The sequence below is a fragment of the Amblyomma americanum genome, chromosome 9 (genome assembly GCF_052857255.1).
Source record: "Amblyomma americanum isolate KBUSLIRL-KWMA chromosome 9, ASM5285725v1, whole genome shotgun sequence".
NCBI classification, from domain to species: Eukaryota; Metazoa; Arthropoda; class Arachnida; order Ixodida; family Ixodidae; genus Amblyomma; species Amblyomma americanum.
Window position 1 is genome coordinate 99616335 of NC_135505.1, and position 19483 is coordinate 99635817.

A 19483-nucleotide genomic window follows, 5' to 3' on the forward strand; every position below is an offset into this window, starting at 1 on the left:
CGGAAAGTAAAATCGACTATAGCCGCTGTATATGTACCGAAGGCACAGTTATTACTGCTTGACAGAATGTCTAGACTTGGTGCGAATTATTCGTGTTCATCTGTTTCATAGGGGGCTTGATGAAGGTTAAAAACAAAGCCAGAAGATATATTTCTGGCATCGTGATGGAAAAATTCATATCTGTCGCTCTAAAACTTTAAACAGAACACATCATATTTAGACGCCCGTATTTGTGTTCAGCGATTTCATATCAAATTAAAGCTACAACGGTGAAGGGCAGCTGTGTCCCTCGTTGCCTGTGGTATTTTGCCGAGCCGTTTTAATTAGCATGTGCAGAATCACCTGTCTGCCGAGAATCACCCCCTGCGCCGATGACCTCTAGCTGAATCGAAATAACCATGTCGTCGCATTGGGTAATAAATCGATACAAAGCTGTGCCAGGAATAAGGCATCTCGCCGGTGTTGGTTGTAGTGGCGAGCGTCCCGGCCTTCGCCCTTTTACTAGTTGGTGGGCATTATAAAATCCTTGAGAGAGAGGAAAATTCGTCACTTACGTTGTCGTCTACATAGGGAGGCATTGCGTCGAGGGTTTTCGTCACGGCGCGTCCGTAAACTAGGGTTATAATGTATATGTAGTAGCTACTTTTCAATCTAGCGACAAATCTAAAGCTCTAAACTTTAAAACCTTTGGGGTTCGAATAACAGCGGAAAAATCACACAGGGACAAAACTGTTTACCGATAACAAAAACATTGGCTATATTCGAGAGGCATTACACACGTCTTCTTCCTACGACTGTTCTTTTCGCACTGGCCCCGTCCACACGCTTTTTCACCCTAAGTGTCCACGAGGCACTCTTTCTCTCTCACCCGCACGAGCACATGGTTTGGTGGTCCCGTCCCCACCCCCACACTTGCGCCGTGTTTGACATCTGGAGTTCATTCAGGAAGGAGACCGCTTGCGAGCGTGTAGCTGAAGCGCCGTCTGTAGCCGACCGCGCGGCCCTCCCTAATGTCGCTGCCAATTAAAGGCGCCGGGCTGTTGGTGTTCTTTTGTCCGCTCTCTTCGGGGCGCCGCCGTTCGGGTGTCTCCAAGGGCGCCCAGGTTTCTGTTGCCGTCTGTTTCTGCTTTGTAGCACTTTACCAAAGCTTGGCGCTTCTTTCTGGGGAACTTCTATTTCTGCTTCTCTGTTTCCTTGTTTCTTTACATCCTCCCCCCCCCCAAAAAAAATGAGTACAAACTAATTTTATGTTCGTTTCTAATGGGTAGAGGAGCTGTACCCCGGACGGCAGCTTGACGGTGCATGATAGGATATGTCCATCTCGCCCCTTAAAGACCTCCACAACACGAGCACGGTCTGCCACATATGCCTTGGCGCATTTTCTTTGTGCACGATCACCAAGTCGTCCACGGCTATGTGCTCGCAGGGCTTGAAGAGGCGAAGTGGGCTGACCGTAACTGAAGGATGTGCTCCTTCAACCATCGCTTCCAAAATGATTTTATTATAGTCTGCCGGTATTTCCGTCTCGACCTATGTCTGTTGCAGTGGCCGAAGGAATGGACGCTATCCTTGCTTCGGGCAAAGCAATCAGCCGTTTGCCCGTGATGAGATGGGAAGGCGTCAGGACCGATGGTTCCCTTGGGCACTCTTTCTGCATGCCCAGCTTCCATGTAACTTCTAATAGCCGAGTCGTGCTGTTCCAAAAGTTCTTTGTTCCGCCCAAGTCGCCTCGCCAAGCTGGTTAGCCGTTGCACCGCCATGTGTCTGTTGTCACTTAGTTCCTGCGATGGGTCTTTCCATGACAGTGCAACTTGATAACGCTGACCTTTCTTTTCCAATTGTATTTTGACTAGTGGTCGTGCGTTCGGCGTCTCTGGGGAATCTTTCATGCCAATGGCGTCCAACTCCCAGAAGTTCTGCAGCGTAGTGTGGACTTTTTCAGCCGTCTCCAAACCTATTCGCAATATGCAAACATTATTTGCCAGTATGAGGTTGGGGGTCACACTGAACGGCCCCTGGATGGTCCAACCAAGCCTAGTGTTAACGGCTGCCAACCCTTCGTTTTCGTCGCTTCGCTGCACTTCACCACTTTGGAATTTCCAGAGGTGATCGGCGCTAATAATCCAAATCCTGGGACAGATGTCATGCTGGGATAGAGAAATTTGTCTGCGATTAATGCTCCTCCGAGTTCCATATTTTGTACAAAACTGTGATCTGCGGGCACTTGCTGGACATCCTTGCATATAAAGGGCACCTCAATAGCCTCTACTGTGGTTTCTTGGCCGCTATACTGGCTGCGAAGGCGAAGTTCTACGAGCCGTCATCTTTGCAACTGCGTGGCAGGCTTCCCAAAGGTGTTCAGATGGAATTCGCATTCTCCTAACGTCTTCAAACCAAGTGTTTTTGAGATGTCTTCTCGAATGAACGTTTTCTGGCTTCCACCGTCCATTACGCCCCGGATGTAGCCGTATTTAGTGTCCCCCACAGCAAAGGCGCGGAAAGTCTGCAGCACTGTCTCTTGAGTCTCTTTTCTGTTAGCGGCTGCATGCACGTTCGTGGCAGTGACCTCCGTTGGTGCGTCGGTTTTGTCTATTGTCCAATTTGGATTGCACATTGAGGTGGCGTGTCTTCTTTCGCAATGCTCGCAGCTTATCTTTCTCCTGCAATCTTTAGATCTGTGCCCCCACTTCGTGCACCGAAAGCACCTTTATGCCTTGGCTAACTTCTCTGTTTTTTCTTTATTTTTCAGCGCAGCTGTGCAAAACTATGTGCCGTGCGTGCTTGAATCACAGAAGGCACATTTCTCAGCCTTTTCCGGTTGCGTAGAAAGCACAGCGGCACTGGCAGTATGATGATTCGGTCGTTTTCCGAAGCGGTTCATGTGATATGGCTTCTTCTCTGCCACAGTGACAGGATCTTGTTTGCACCGCTCTCGGCACTCGGTCTCCACTAGCAGAAACTCTAATATCTCATTTAACCTGCCGTCAGATCTGTCTGATGTGTGCGTAGAGGCGGACTGCTGCGCTGGCGGGGCGAGGCTGCTACCGGCTGACGACAACTCATCTGTCTTTGTAGCTCGGCTTGTCAGTCGATGAAACTCTACTACCATGTCTCGCGACAGCGCTGTTAGTACGATGTCGCAAAGCATTGCAGAGTAAGCATGCGTGGTCACTCCCAGTCCCGCGAGTCCGCAAATGTGTGCTTGCACTTGGTCGTAAAGCCGGCGGAGTCCCCTGACATCTCCTGAAGACGATGCAGACGGCAGCATCCGTAACTTGGTAAGGTGTTCCTGCTCTATTCGTACCTTGTCGCCGAAACGGCGCTGCAGTATCTGTACTGCGTCGTCATAGCAGGACTCTGTTGCCTGCAATCCTCTTACTGCCGACGAGGCGGGCCCGGTGAGGAGGCTCTTTAAGTAATGGAACTTCTCCGCTTTCGATAAGCTCCGATTTTCATGCACCGTCTCGCGGAATCATTCCCAAAAAGTCTGACAGTTGTCAAGCTCACCGTTGAAGGATTCTAGATGCAGCTTCAGGAGCTTTATGCCACTGTGCCTTGGTGTCGGCAGCGACGCTTGCATGGATTCGGCGCTGTGTACTGCAGGCGTTGTCGGTTGCGAAGCTGCTATCCGAGCCTTGAGGAGACCGATTTTGTTCATGGCCCGGTCGTCGTATTCGATGGCCTCGGTGAATTCGGTATCGAAAGCTTCCTCCGGTAGATGGTCCTCCATGTCGTCGTTTAACTTCCGCAGTTCATCGTTGCTTACTTGTAATCTGTGCAGCAGCGCTGTCAGTTCATGAACGTCGGCTGTCGGCAGCACTGCTGTGGCCTTGTTGATTATGATTGTGTTCTGCCCTCGTCGACTTCTCCTCTTGGCTTTGAGCTTTTCCATGTTGTCGTGTCTTCAGCTCAGTCTTTGCAGTCCCTCGTGGTCTGTTCGGATTTCACCGCTGTCTTCTCATCCCGGGTTTCGGCACCATGTAATGTATATATAGTAGCTTCTTTTAAATCTAGCGATAACGCTACAACTCTGAACTTTAAAACTTTTGGGGTTCGAATAACAACAGAAAAATCACACAGGGACAAAACTGTTTAACGATAACAAAAACATTGGCTATATTCAAAAGGCATTACACACGTCTTCTTCCGACGACTGTTCTTTTCCCACTGGCCCCGTCCACACGCTTTTTCACCCTCAATGTTCACGAGGCACTCTTTCTCTCTCACCCGCACGAGCACATGGTTTGGCGGTCGCGTCCCCACCCCCACACTTGCGCCGTGTTTGACATCTGAGTTCATTCAGGAAGGAAACCGCTTGCAGGCGTGTAGCTGAAGCGCCGTCTGTAGCCGACCGCGCGGCTCTCCCTAATGTCGCTGCCAATTAAAGGCGCCGGGCTGTTGGTGTTCTTTTGTCCGCTCTCTTCGGGGCGCCGCCGTTCGGGTGTCTCCAAGGGCGCCCAGGTTTCTGTTGCCGTCTGTTTCTGCTTTGTAGCACTTTACCCAAGCTTGGCGCTTCTTTCCGGGGAACTGCTGTTTCCGCTTCTCTGTTTCCTTGTTTCTTTACAAGGGTTACCGAAGTCATGCTGTAGTTTCTTCGATGGCTGTATTATACACGAACCTCACTTAATGTAAGACTTCGTCGCACGCTTTATGCTCCACGTCCACGTACATGAACAGCAAGGTTACAAGTGTCTTGCTTACATGTTGCATTAGGTTGTTTTTTGGGAGGTTGTAGGCTGTCATCCTGCGGTGGCATGCGCGAATGGGAACAAGAATGTGCTTCATGGTATGAGCCGATGCAACATATTTGTCTGCCCCACCGTAATCTCTTCAGTTTCTGACAAGTACCCCTGGCGCGTCGTTCCCTCGAACGGATTTAAGAGCGAATAACTTGGCCATCTCTATGGCGGCGCCAAATAAGAGTTCTCATCTCCGCGTAGCGCATCAGGTTGTCGTTCGCTATTACAGTCACCCTGTCGACAGAGCTGGAAGTAGTGACCCACCTAAACAAGTCTCTCCCAATTTTTGGGAGTGATCTCGACGGTGGTTGAATGAGACCGAGTGGCTTGAGGCGCGGAACCTTGCGCCAGTAGCAGACCTCGCAAGTTTGTGACGTCGTTGGATAGGCGTAGCCAGTTGTATCTTTCTATATTCGGGACGCCATTCGATTGACTCAAAGGTGGCAGGCTTGAAAAATATCGTCGCTTGAGCTCGCTGGTACAACTAAGTAATACTGATTGTTCGGGCTGAATTTCTTCGTGAAGAAAGGCTGTTAGGCAAGCAGAGAGAACACGCAACGCGACTGCAGACTTTGGAAAGAAAGACGCTTGCCGCTTGATGAAACTCAACTATATCCAGGATATCTCGCCCTCTGAGTTGTTCGTCACGTTGGTGGGACTGAACACTTTCACAAAAACATTGTCGTCAACAGCGGCTTCCGAAGCTGGGTGCACGGGAAAGTCAGTCGGCATCTATGTGCTTACGGCCGGACTTGTACGTCACAGTAATACCATATTCTTGCAGTCATCGGCTCAATCCTGCGAGGAGCGATGCGGGAAACTTGAGGTTGGCTGGCCAAGAAAGCGCGTGATCGTTGCTCACGGCTTTGAAAGGACTCCCTTAGAGGTACGGTCGAAACTCTTAAATGACGACACGATGGCGAGGCATTGTTTTTCTGTGGCAGAGTAGAACTCGGCCCAGGAAAAAGGTCGACTGTAAGAGGCGATTACAGGCGGTTGTCCCATCTTGACTGGGACCACAACAGTGCCAAAATCAGCAATGCTCGCATCGATGTGGGCTTCTTTGTCGGTATTTTCTTCAAAATGTACCAGTACCGGCGGTGTCTTCAGGCCACGTTGGAGCTTTCAAAATGGCTGCACATGCAGGAATTCTCACCTGAAGGCCACGTCAGCCTTAGTCAGCCTGGTAAGGGGCTGGGCGACTTATGAAAAAAATTTCACGAACCGGCAGTAATCTGCTGCTAAGCCAACGTAGAAGCGAACTGCTTTAAGGCGACGCGACCCCGGCAAATTCGCAATGTCAACTGTTTCCTCTCGATTCGGAACGACACCGTCGCTGTTCACTACGTGGTCTTAAATCTGCTTCTCGTAAGGGACACATGTTCTTCGGCTTTCATTGTAACAGGTCGGATGACTTTATGGCCTCCAGGATCACACCGAGGTGATGGAGGTTCTCGTTGAATTACGAGGCGAATACAACCAGTTAGTTCAGGTATACGTGACAAGTGTGTCATTTCAGATTGGAGAGAACTGTGTCAATGATTCTTCGCAATGTTGCGGGTGCCGAGCAAAGGGCTACCTGCAAGACCTAGAACACGTATAATCCGTCTGCTGTGCAGTAAGTCGTCTTCCCGCGCTCCCTCTTGTCGATCTCTATTTATCAGTTCCCGACCTCTGCTCCATGTGGAAGCCATATCTGCTACCACAGAGTCAATTCAAGGCATGATGAATTCGTAAAATTGGGTAAATATCTTTTTGGTGGGTTTGTTTAATTGATTATAGCCGAGAAAGGGAGAGAATAAACAATTAAAATAAAGTAATCACGAGCGTGGTTCACTCTGGTCCGGGAAGCCATTGGCGAATACGGCCCTCCAGGCCTGACGAATGAGTTGGCGCTGAAGGGGCATCTGTGTGAGCCAGTCGACACACAGCTGCTAAGGCTTCTTTTTATTTACAAGGACCACAGCCGCTGCCATGGGTTTCGACATAGTTGGAAGAAGCTGGTATACAGCATTTCCTAGATTTGAGTCCTGATGGCGGAAGTTGTTTAAGGTTAACCTGATGGGGTGACTGACAAAGTGGTCGGACAATTTTGTTTGTAGAGAAATGCTGCTTTACAAGATGGAAACTACAATGCGCGATGGTCGCGGTAGAGCAATTTCCATAGTTCTTCAGGCTTCGGATTTAATGCCGGATTCACGTCGTACTTCAGGCTAACAGCGCCGTGCGATTCCGTTGGCGACGCAGTAGCTAAGTAGTGCGTGCATATACTTCGACTGATGGTTTATATGTGCACCGTATTTGTCTCCTTGTCCCAGAGCTGATTAGCACTGCTGAATTTGTGTAAGAAAGACTTCAACTTCACCATTTCAAGAAGGCCTCTTTCCAGAATCAAAAAACTCGCTCTCGATCATACCTTAATTTGCACGGATTGACATCCCCATCACCGACTATCACCGACGGTCTCACGTGCTGTTCAAAAATCTGGAGTGCAGCTAGCAGTATGCGCCTGGTTCCGATGGCATCTTTAGTCAAACTCCTCGCCGAATTCGTCTGTTCATCGATGATTGCGCCGTGGCCAGTTAGGAAGTTTACACCGCAGTTAACGTCACTTGGGCTCTCGGCTGATCTGAGGAACTTTACCGGAAGGAGTTTTCTTGAGCGTAATCAAATCTCAACCAGCGGTACGTATCTGTGGTCATCCCAAGTTGAAAACCTTTTGTGCGCTGCGGCAAACTGTCCAGTAAGCAGGCCATAATCGTCGCGAGTGTCCTCTAGGGCACTTGCGTAGATCCTCTCTACTGTGATCTGTAGGTCGGTAGTATGTGGCATCGTGCTGTGACAATGGCAGCATGTTAGGTCCCAGAGTCGATGCATCGAAGAAGTGTGGCAGCGATTGGCGTTGGCGAGACGGCGGTGATCTTCAAGTAGTCGTATCAGCAACTGGTAAACTAGGTGCTCAGTTATTCAGGGCTCCGTACTGAGCGGCAGTTGCAATAAGTGTGGTGAAGCATTGGACGATTTTTTTGCTTTTAGCCTCAGAGAAGCCGCACCTCACTGCTCTGCTGCCCCTGGTTTCCCTTACGGGGACTACAGGATTGGCCCCGCATCTCGGGACAGCTGGTTCAGGGAGGCAAGGGGGTCCAGAAGAGGCTGTGTAGGGCCGGCATGCTGAAATTTCTCCGCGATCTGCCACATTCTCAGCCAAGGCACCGGACGGCGCGCGTCGAAAGGGTACTATCGAAAGCTCACTTGATTATATGGACTGCTGTGACCGATATGTCCAGCTTTGCCGCAATAGCAGCACAATGGCTGGCGGTCTGTGGATCAGCAGATGTAAGTACGTCGCTGGTGCTGGTGCTGGGGTAAGTTCGGCTGGTGCTGTTGGTTGTTAGCACGTTGTTGGCGGAGGGATGTAAAGGTCAGTAATGGCGGCGTCCCTTCAGGCTTAGAGGCCGGACTGGCTGGGACGAGTGGCTACGTTATCAGTTACTGTTCCACTTACTCGCGTGGACATCAGAAAATCTAAACATTTATGGCTGCGTTGGGGCAGACAAGTACTTCGCTTCCTCTTCACTCGCAATGGCCCGGATCGTCTGGCGCAGAAGTCCTGCGGAAGAGGCTGCAGTTCCACGAGAATTGGCGATTATCATGGATACAGTGGCGCGCTTGTACTGTGGGGCACACATGTCAAGGGAGCTTCGGATTGAGGCCGCTTCAGTGAAGAAGTCCGCTACGGTCGTCGGTACACTTCATATTAAGCCAGAGAACAGCTTTTCCTTGGAAGTTTTCTTCAGTAAACGCACTTTATTTTCTAGCATGTTCGTAGTCACGTGACGGAAGTGCCGCTTCTCAACTCTTTTTTTCTATAATTCCAGATGTTTCAAGGTGTTTCCAGAGGTTTCATTCTTTTTTTTTTCTTTCTGCGTTGTTTTGTATTCTTAATCCCAGCTGTTTGAATTTTTACGCATTCTATTTGCGCTATGGTGTTTTTGTTATTGTTTTTACAGTACTTCAAAATGACGACTGTATTTTTTTCTCTCTCTTTTCTGTTTCGAGCAACGTGTTGTCAAAGTGCTTCGTGTGTCTCCTCTATGTAATTCCCTCCCCGCTGGGCCTTTAGGGTATTTGAATAAATTAATAAACTTCAACGTACATCGTCACGCTCTGATTAGAATTATTATGCGGATCTCTGGAAGCTGTTTAGCCTTTTCTTTGCGAAATGAACGTGTGGAAGTGTGCAGTAATTATACGTTCAAGGTGCCCAACATGCGGAGGCTTGATTCAGGGTTTAGAAACCTTGTCTTCAGAGAGTCTGCCAGCGCTAAGTAAACACAGCGAACTGGGACATGGTCAGCGTCCTAGGCATAGAAGACAGCGACCGGGTCGAAACGCTCCAGCCATTCACAGGCATCCTCATGGGGAAGTCCGTCGAAAAGAAGTGGTTGCCGCTGATGGCGGGGCAGGAAGGCGCAGTTAAAGCTGCCAGATTCATGGGTTCAGCGCCTGCACTGCATTCCATATGGTTGTCAGGAACAGGCTTGAATTCGGGAGACTGGACTCTCAGTCGGCGAATGGCCAGATGAGCTTTTGTTTAAGCCTTGTGTGGGTGCGTCCTGAGCTTGATTCTCGGCTTGTAGGTTGCGTCCAGTACACAAAAGTTGTACCCAGCGCCCTCCGCTTATTTGGCCTAGATGAATAGTCTAAGAGGTGCGTCAAGGACTAAACTTCCGAAATTAGGAACATCGCGTACATCTGCAGCTTTGTTGCTGTTGTTCTCAAGAGGGTAATGGCGCGCACCCACTGTGGGGAATTGGCCAAGACCCAGGCGGTGTCTTACAGAGGATGGAAACGTCAAAAATAATAAATTAAAAATAGCAATGCATATTTGAGAATTGAAGTTAAAATAGGAAACGCTGTGAGATTGGTGACTGTAAATGAGAACAGGCCTAACCGTGCCGTACGTGTTTAGGAAGCTTTCGTGAATTTCGAGATGAATTTTGAGCACGAGTAGAGAGAAGATGGAATTCATAAAGATCTTAGAATGGCAGCCGTTTTGTATCTGAAAGAAAACCTTGAAAAGAGGATAGCACATTATTGTCGCTGCTTCCAAGGGTGAAATCCCCAAGAGCCAGAACAACCCAAGCAGGCAGACTTGGACCAAGCTGCAGTAGCGGGTTCTCTATCAGGCGCTTATGTAAAAAGTAAGAAGCGGCGGCAGGTAAACAGGAAGTGATCTATCTTACCAGGTTTCACGGAGAGCGCGCACAATAGGCAGACCGCCAGACCAGACCTATGTTGGCAGAAGTTTAACTGAGGCACGCGAAAAGCTTGCGCGATCGCCATCTTTTACTCTACCACGGGTAGAGAAGCTGCTGGAAGTGGGGAGCGGAGGTAAGTGCAGATGCTGCAAATTCTTTCAATAACACCCTTAGCGAAAAAAGGCTGTGCTAAAAATGTATTTCGATCATGTCGTACTAATTTCATACTAATTCTGCATTTTTTGTTCATATGCTTAAATTGCAATATGAATGCTTTCTAAATGTGCCAGGCGTAACATTTTGAACGTTCTTACAAATGTGTCAAAAATACATTTTCTCTATGCTTAGAATATTGTTACACAGTAAAAATTAAAATATACATTGAATTCATTACATTAAAAATACACTAAAATATACAATTAAATGAAAAGCGTACCAAAAATGTGCAATATTTCATTAAAAATATAGATTAAATACGTTGCATTACATTAAAAATTCGGCTCAAAAAGGTGTACTAGCCAGATTCGCCGTATGGTACAGATCAATGTTGTCAACAGCAGAAGTTATGACTGCACTGGCTACAAGCATCAGGTGGCAGACAATACCACAGAAAACGCGTTATCATCAAGAAGTTTTTTTATGGGGGTTTAACGTCCCAAAGCGACTCAGGCTATGAGGGACGCCGTAGTGAAGGGCTCCGGAAATTTCGACCGCCTGATCATCAAGAAGTCTATGCCACCGCAAGGCCACGTGACGGGATCTGAACGGGAAATGTGTCGCCCCACATGAAACGCCGACAGAACGTGACGTCAGCAAACAGGAACTGCTCTAAGAAGCCTGATGTTTGGCTTGGCTTATATATATACCCCCCGACAGGAGACACACTATCTTGCCCGGGGAGGCGCTCTTTGATAACATACTGTGGGCCCCCAAATTGTCGCACAAACATCGGAGTCATCGCTTTCGAATCTGCGGTCTATCTAGAACCGAATTGTTCGTCGTAACTTGCGCCAGGCGTTGGTCAGGAGTCGAACTGCCAACCAACAAACATATGGGCGTCTAAGGAAGCCGATCGGCCTTTCCAGTCTGGGTCCTTTCCGCTGGCATGTTCAGGACCGTAAGCACGCATGGCGCCATCGCCGGTATAATGCTATCACGCTCTCTACACGGAATTTTACAAAGTGGTGACTGCCTTTCTGCTGAAGTTAACATAAACGAATGGACGACAGAAAAGGAAGAGTTTTCACTGTTCCCGGAAACGTGATTTTGAGCACTAGGTTGTTCCACGGCAGATTAAAGTGTGTTGCAAATAAGCTGACGCGGACTATCGATTTATTAGAATTGAAGTATACTATGCACGAATTAATTTCATATTGACGAAAGTACACTTTTAATACACTAACAAGATTCCTGAACTGCATACATATTTTTTTCACGTGTTTGGAACGTGCCCGCAACATGCTTTATGTGACGAATACTTCAGGCGAATTAATTTCATGTTTACGAAAGTTTAATACACTGACAGCATGCTAGAACCGCGTTCATATTTTTCAGCGTATTTGAAACGTGCTCGAAGCATGCTATAAGTGAAGTATTTAGGTAAATTTTGAGAATATATTTGGAATACCAAGCATAAACTTTCAGGGAACTATTTCCAGCATATGTCTAGAAAATTCATGAATACAAAATATGTTTAAAATACATTATAAATACTCCGAAGTATATTCCAAACGTATTAGTATTCGCTAAGGGCGGATGCCTGCGAAGCCCGGGCGCTGTAATATATGCCCCGGGAAGAAGGAGAGATATGACGGGGCCTCGAAGAGATGACTTCGGCAGGGTATCAGTGCCCATTTTGAAATGAATTCCTCTATGCCCAGGTACCAAACTAACCGTGACGAACACACGTGGGGTGAAACCAAGCATTGGAGCAGGAGGAGTGCCTGCGTTCCCGTAGACGTGGTGACTACGGAATACAGGGATAATGAATCCTTTATAATTGTAACCGAAGACAACGAGCTGTTTAACTTGCACAAAGCTAAGACTAGTGCTAAAGATTTGGTCAAAGAAGTAGCGGGTGATTTCGGGAAGCGGGAGTGAAAATTATCTAGTCGAGAGCGAGAGAGAAAATATCCACACCGGCCTTTTCTTCACACTGTGAGGCGAGTGTAGCGAAGAGGGCACGAGAGGGAAAGCATATCAAGTAATCCTGTAATGAGCTGTTGAGCAAATGGAAAGGCATAAATTTTACGTGGTTTGAAAAGATGTGATCAAATTCAATCTGAACAGACGCAGAATTGGCTCACAGCGGAAGGATGTCAGAAATGCGGACCTTTTCGGAGTCAAGAAGAAAATGCACAAATCAAATCTCTTGAGTTTGAAATCGAGACCAGATTTCTTTGAAAAAGGCACTAGGATGACGCATCAACGGTCCGAGCAAGCACTGAGTCAAAACCAAATAACTTATCCTAGCGTGACGTTTTAATCTGCCATCTGTAGTCAACATGCAATTCGGCTGAACATTTTCGCGCTGGGTAAGCTTCTAGCATAATAATATAGAGTATTTTTTTTTAAACAGAGCATATTCAATTTAGATCCTCGAATTTGTGTTCAGTGACTTCGTATCAAATCAAAACTATAATATTGAAGGGTAGCTCTGTCTCTCGTTGCCTGCCGCATCTTTACCGAGCCGTTTTAATTACTTTAATTACCATATGCAGAATCACCCTGTCGTTTGCCACAGTTTTTGCTCAAACAGTTGCGCTAACATTTTTTGTTAAATAGTGCAGCTTAAGAGCAAAAAAATGAGTGTGTGCTATGGTGTTTTACGGGAGGAGCTATGAGGACAATGGATGATCAGTCTGTGGTATTGAAAGAAATCTTGAGAAGAGAGGAGACGACGAATGAGCATAGAATTCTGGTACAGATCCCACTGAATCCAAAGAAACTGCAATTGCCCCCTGTCAGACAGAGAACATGATATCATATCCGACGAAAGACGTTAGTTTACATTTTCATTTGCTTCGTTTGCAAGTAACTGAAGCGGTAATATCAATTCCACATGCTTCTTGTGAAGGTTCGCCGAGGAGAAGGTCAGCTATAAGCTCATCGTCGGCGGATCGCTGTGCGCTCTGCAGAAGCCTAAGCCTAAGTCCGCCGCCGTTCAGCACAGCGTGTTCCTTCTCTGGGTACCTAGGATAAAAATACTGCAGCAGCTGCTTTCAAAACTCGCACGCAATTGTAGGTTAACTTTTTCAGATATATCCACCCTTAATGCATAATGCCTATAGCATCCTCGAATAACTGCTCAATTGTTCGGGAAAAACACATGAGTGCACAGCATAGAAAGTCAAAGCAGTACCATACACTACGGAAAAAAACGTGTAACCTTAGAGGATGTGCAACTCTTGGCCACCTGTCTCATTGATAGGAGGAAAGGCATGAGGTTTCAGAGGTGGAACTTTCGGAACGTGTCAAATTTGCATGCGCATATAAGGGACAAGGCAAAAATTTATCTGGCGCTGTTTGCTTACTACATCGATTTTGAGGTGTTTTCCCAGCATGAATTAAGCTTCTCCCATTCCTTCTTGCTTTCATTCCTTAGGCTGTGTGGGTTAATTTGGCTCACGTATTAATGAAAAATCCTAATCGTCCTACATTGGCTCGAGAAACTATGAGCATCTGATCAGCATTACAACTTGATAACCTCACTGCAGCAATGCCTGAGTGGTGTTCAACGTTTTGCTCTCATGCATATCGAAGAAAGCACAGTCCCAAGCGTGCCAGGAAATTAAACCGTCACGCACTGCTTTTGTTACGTCCCTTGCAAGCAAGCAGCGATTTCGTTGCGCGCACCGCATGACTTCTCGGTACCATGGCCTGCTATTAGCGTCTCAGTGCCACCATTTGTTTCCACTTTCTGCTTTCCAATTTGTGTCAGCCTTCCTAGTCGCTCTACTAGAGGCAAAATAACGAGGACTCTTACCTTTGCACAAGCATATTTCAAGAATTTTTTCTGCATGCGCCGTGCAAACCAGAGGTACAGAAACTCCGACACTCGAAAATATAAACCAGAAAACCACAAGCATGTCAGAATAGAGAAGAGAGCGTGCGAGGGAAGCTACGAGCTATTTCTGGAGTGATACAGAGAAAACGTCTCCAATAACGGCGCTGTGCTTGAACCAAAAGCATAGAAACCTGCAATCTTTTCAATGAGTCTGTCCGCGGTCGTCTAGTCCAGGATATTGTGCCTTCATAAAAGAAAAAAATTCATCACTCGTACGGTGCGTTTGAAAAATTTTTTCGTTTCCTCCTTTGCGTCAATGCTCAAGAGCTTATAGCCCGATTTTAGAAGCGCTATTGTTTTAATTGTCGCAACTATAGCTAGGTAACTGTTATATATGAATGTATTTTACAGATCACAGGAAACAATGGCAGCATACGCTGCTGCGGTAACCACTCGGTGGAACAAAATAGCTTCCGCAGGCCATTTCTTTCAATATTTTTTGTTACCGTTTGGATAAAGTCCCATGTGCACGCGGAAGTGACACTGACGCAGCTGATGATCGTGATTTTATCACTGTGAGGACAGACTTGCACAGGTGGAGGGATAACAAACGGGAAAAAACTGCAGACAAAAAAAGTAGAAAATGGAGCTTTGTACTGCCACCTAGGTCAATAGTCTTTAGGATGTATCAAGGCCAAAGCCCGAAAAATAAGGAGCCGCTACGTTCAGCAGGAAGAATCCCAGATTCGCGAGTCAACGCACTTCTCCCTCCAAGCTGTCCGTTGTGCTTTAAGACGCTTGCGGCATTATAACTGGAAGCGATACTAAAAAGGAATTGCGGTGGCACGTTGTCCACGCGTCCAAGTGCGGTAAGTTTTCAGAAGGACCCCGTGGACCACCTCGGAATGCCTGTGTCCCCCGGGCTCTGGTGTTTCGTGAGGAACATCCTCATAATAAAGCTCATAATAGCGCCGATGAACTCTATGTTAGTCGAAATAGCAATGTCGCCGCATTGGGTACTGAATCAATACAAGGTTGGGTTCCATAATTTCGGCATCTCGCTGGCGCTGATTGTAGTGGCGCGCGTCCCGACCTTCGCACTTTTGCTAGTTGGCGGGCATCATAAGATCCTTGAGAGAGAGGCAACGTAATTTACGTTTTCATCTACATAAGGAAACATGGCGTTGGGGTTTTCGTACGGCGCGTCCGTAAACTAGGTTGAACGAAGTCATGTTCGTAGTTTCTTCGGCGGCTGTATTGTCGAGCATAACTTAAGGTAAGACTTCGCTCAGCCCTTTGTGCTTCATGTCCACGTACATGGGTAGCAAGACTGGAAGTGCCTTATGTACATGTTCCATTAGGATGTCTTTGGGGCTTGTAGGCTGTCGTCCTGCGGCGGTATGCGCGAATGGGAACAAGAATGTTCTGCATGGTCTGCGCGGATTCAGCATATTTTTTCTTGACCCCATCGTTGTCCCACGCTCTGTGACAAGAACCTCTAGCGCGTCGTGCCGCAGGACGGTTTTAAGGGCGAATAATTTAGCCATCTCTATGGCGGTGCGAAATAAGAGTTCCCACTTCCACGTAGCACGTCGCGTAGTCGTTCGCTGCTATGGTCACCCTGTTGACAGAGCTGGATGCTTGGTTTGGTTTATGGGGGTTTAACGTCCCAAAGCGACTCAGTCTATGAGAGACGCCGTAGTGAAGGGCTCCGGGAATTTCGACCACCTGGGGTTCTTTAACGTGCATTGACACCGCACAGTACACGGGCCTCTTGAATTTCGCCTCCATCGAAATTCGACCGCCGTGGCCGGGATCGAACCTGCGTCTTTCGGGCCAGCAGCCGAGCGCCATAACTACTCAGCCACCGCGGCGACTAGAGCTGGATGTAGGAAACCGTCAAAACAAGTCCCTCCAGATATGTTGGAGTGATCTGGACGGTGGTTGAATGAGTCCGACTGGCTTGAGAGGTCGAACTTTACGTCAGTAGCAGACCTGGACAGTTAGTCACTTCGTCGGATAGACGATCGAGGCCAGTAGTATCTTTCTTATGCTCGGGACAGCATTCTAGTGACTCAGAGGAGGCAGGCTTAAAATGCACCGTTGCTTGGACTCGCTGATACAAGTAAGTAATAGTGAATGTTCGGGGTAAGCTTCATGACAAAAACACTTCTAGGCAAGCAGACAGAAGACATAGCGAGACTGGAGACATTGGTAAGCAAGACGCTTGCACCTTGAAGAAACTCATATATCTAGGTTATCTCGGCTGGTGAGTACTTGTTCGGCAAGTTGGTGAGACGCGAGACAACCAGGTCGTTCAGGTATACGTGACAAGTGTGTCATTTCTGATCGGCAAGAACTGTGTTCATGAGTCTTAGATATGTTTCAGGTGTCGAGGAAAGACCTAAATGCAGGACCTAGAACCCGTATAATCTGTCAGCTGTGATGAAAGCCGTCTTTTCGCGGTCCGTCTTGACGATCTCTATTTACAAGTTCCCGACCTCAGGTCTATGAAGGAGCCAGATCTGCTGTAACAGAGGCTATCCAAGGCCTCATTAATTCGTGGAATGCGGTAAATATATTTTTGGTGAGGTTTTTCAATTGATGATAGTCGAGGGAGGGCGAGAATAAACTTTATTAATGTAAAGAAATTACGCGGCTGGTTCAATCAGGTCCGGGAGAGCATTGGGAAGTGCGGCCCTCAAGGTCTAACTGATCAGGTGGAGCTGAAAAGGTAGTGCTGTGTGAGCCAGTCGACGCAGAACCACGAAGTCGTCTTTTTTCTTTACAAGGACCACAGCTGCTGCCGAAAGTTTCCAGATGGTCGATAGCTGCCGGTACACAGCATTTCCTGGACTTGAGTTTTGAGGGCGGTGGTTGTTTAGGGCAAACCTGATGGGGTGACTGACAAAGTGGTGCTTTACAAGATGTGTTCTTCGGAAACTACAATGTGCTACGGTCGCTGTTAGCCATTTTCCATAGTTCTTCACGATTCGGATTTAATGCCGCATTCACATCGCACTTGATGTTGACAGCGCCGTACAATTCCTTTGGCGACGCGCAAGCTAAGTAGTTCGTGCACATACTTCCACTGATGGCTTATAGATGCACCGTATTTGTCTCTTTGTTGCTGTGCTGATTAACACTGCATAATTTGTGTGAGGAGGACTTCAACTTACCCTTTTCAAAGAGGTCTCTCTCCAGAATCTAAACCTGCTTGCTCTCCATCATACCTTAAGTTGCTCGGATTGACATCACCATCACCGACGGTTTCACGTGCTGTTCAAATATCTGGAGTGCATCTGGCAGTATGCGGCTGGTTTCGATGGCATTTTTAGTTGAAATCCTCGCCGAGTTTGTCTGTAGATCTACTATTGTGCCGTGGCCAGTTAGAAAGTTCGCACCGCGGTAAACATCACTGGGGCTCTCGGCTAATGTGAGAAACTTTACCAGAAGGAGTTTTCTTCAGCATAATCAAATCTCAACCAGCGGTGCGTATCTGTCGTCATCCCAAGTTAAAACACTTTTTTGTGCGCTGCGGCCAACTGTCCAGTAAGCAGGCCATAATCGTCGCGAGTGTTGAGTTGAGTGTAGGTGTTAAATGCTACAGGTGGGGTTAGCCTTGCTTTCACTAGGTCAGTTACGTCGATACTCTCTACTGGGATCTGTAGGTCGGCAGTATGTGGTGTCGCGCTGCGACAATGGCATTATGTTCGGTCTCAGCTTCGGTGCATCGAAGAAGCAGTGTGGCAGCGGTTGGCGTCGGTGTTACGGCGGTGCTCTTCTAGTAGGCGTGTCAGCAACTGGTAAACTAGGTGCTGAGTTATCCAGAGCTCCGTATTGAGCTGCAGTTGCTGAGAAGTGTGTTGAGGCATTGGATGATTTTTTTTTTTGCTTTTAGCCGCAGAACACCGCGGAGGCTGCGTTTTTTGGAGGAAAAACGCTAAGGCGCCCGTGTGCTGTGCGATGTCAGTGCATGTTAAAGATTCCCAGGTGGTCGAAATTACTCCGGAGCCCTCCACTACGGCACCTCTCTCTTCCTACCTTCTTTCACTATCTCCTTTATCCCTTCTCTTACGGCGCGGTTCAGGTGTCCAACGATATATGAGACAGATACTGCGCCAATTGTTTTCCCCCTAAAACCAAAGATTAATTAATTAATTAATTATTAATTAATTAATTAAATAATTATATATAGCAGCAGAGAAGCCGCACCTCACTGCTCTGCTGCGCCTAGTTTCCTCTGCGGGGACTTCAGGATTGGTCCCGAAGTTCGGGACATCTGTTTCGGGGAGGCAAGAGAGTTCGGAAGAGGCGGTGTAGAGCCGGCATGCTGAAAATTCTCAGGGATCTGCCGCAGTCCCTGCCGAGGCACCGGACGGCGTGCGTCGAAAAGGTACCCTCGAAAGCTCATTTCATTATCCTCCTCTGGCCAGAGAACAAATGTCCGAGCGAAAATGTTTATTTCACATATGATGCTTTATATTTTGAGCATCAGAACTTATCTTAACTTCAGTTTCATTTATCGCAATTTCGGCTTGGCTGAAAATGCATGACCCCTACAGGGATACTTGGGTTGCTATGTCTGTATTTCTTAGGTAGTTCAGGATATTCCCGTTCTCTTGAAGACATCCTCAAACGCTGTCAGAATTTCACGCCACTCAGAACTTGAAAGAAGCAAATGTTTATTATTCATAATTAACAAATGAGCTGTATGTCCTGGTTTCAAGATTCGGTTCATCATTCTGTGGAGCTGAACTCGCTGCTCTTCACACAACACGTCGCTGTGAAGTTTGAGGAGTTGGCTGTTCCCGGTCACTGCCAAATGTGGCGTCAATGTTTCTCAATATTACAGTTATATGCATCATTAGCCTCTTCTTCACTTTCAGATTCGGATATATCGGAGTTATCACGGTCAAAAATTTACCCCAAAATCTGTTCGGCATTGCTAAAAGCCACGACATAAGCAAACAACAAAGGTTTTTTTTAAATTCTAAGCTGCGTACATTAAACAAAAAGCGTTTAATCACCCGGAACCAACCAAGAACTGGCAGGACTTGGACCCAATGTCCCCGTGCAGAAACATTTATTTCATTATACCGCTGGTGGCAGAAAACTTTGCTTTTTCGCAATGAACTGCACTAAATTGTTCTACGCCATAGCGATTCTAGATATATCAAATACAGTTCCAGTCAAAAACGTTTTCAATGGTAAAATGCGACTTATCTCTCCGTCGCATGTAAAACGTTCTCGTGGTTAATCCCGCCATGTTGTCTTCTTTACGGAGCGAGATCTCTGCGCTCTTCACAGGAGGCGTCACAAAGCTTTTCCTCCGAGGGGGACACTAGGTCTATGTTCTACATAAACTGAGTTTCTTGTCAGGATCTGAGAACCAGTGTCCCTGTTGAGGAACAAGGGGAATGAAGAGGTTATATGCACTGCTGCGACCAATGTACCCAGCTTTGCCGCAAAAGCAG

The 19483-nt window shown here is 47.3% G+C and overlaps 1 long non-coding RNA gene across 1 annotated transcript in view; it reads left to right on the plus strand.

Annotated features, from left to right (window-relative positions):
• Positions 1-10041: 10041 nt before the first annotated feature.
• LOC144105643 (uncharacterized) overlaps positions 10042-19483 on the plus strand; it is a 76015-nt gene continuing 66573 nt past the window's right edge. The window contains exon 1 of the long non-coding RNA XR_013308844.1: positions 10042-10133. This is a non-coding gene — a long non-coding RNA (uncharacterized LOC144105643). The remainder of the gene's footprint in view (positions 10134-19483) is intronic.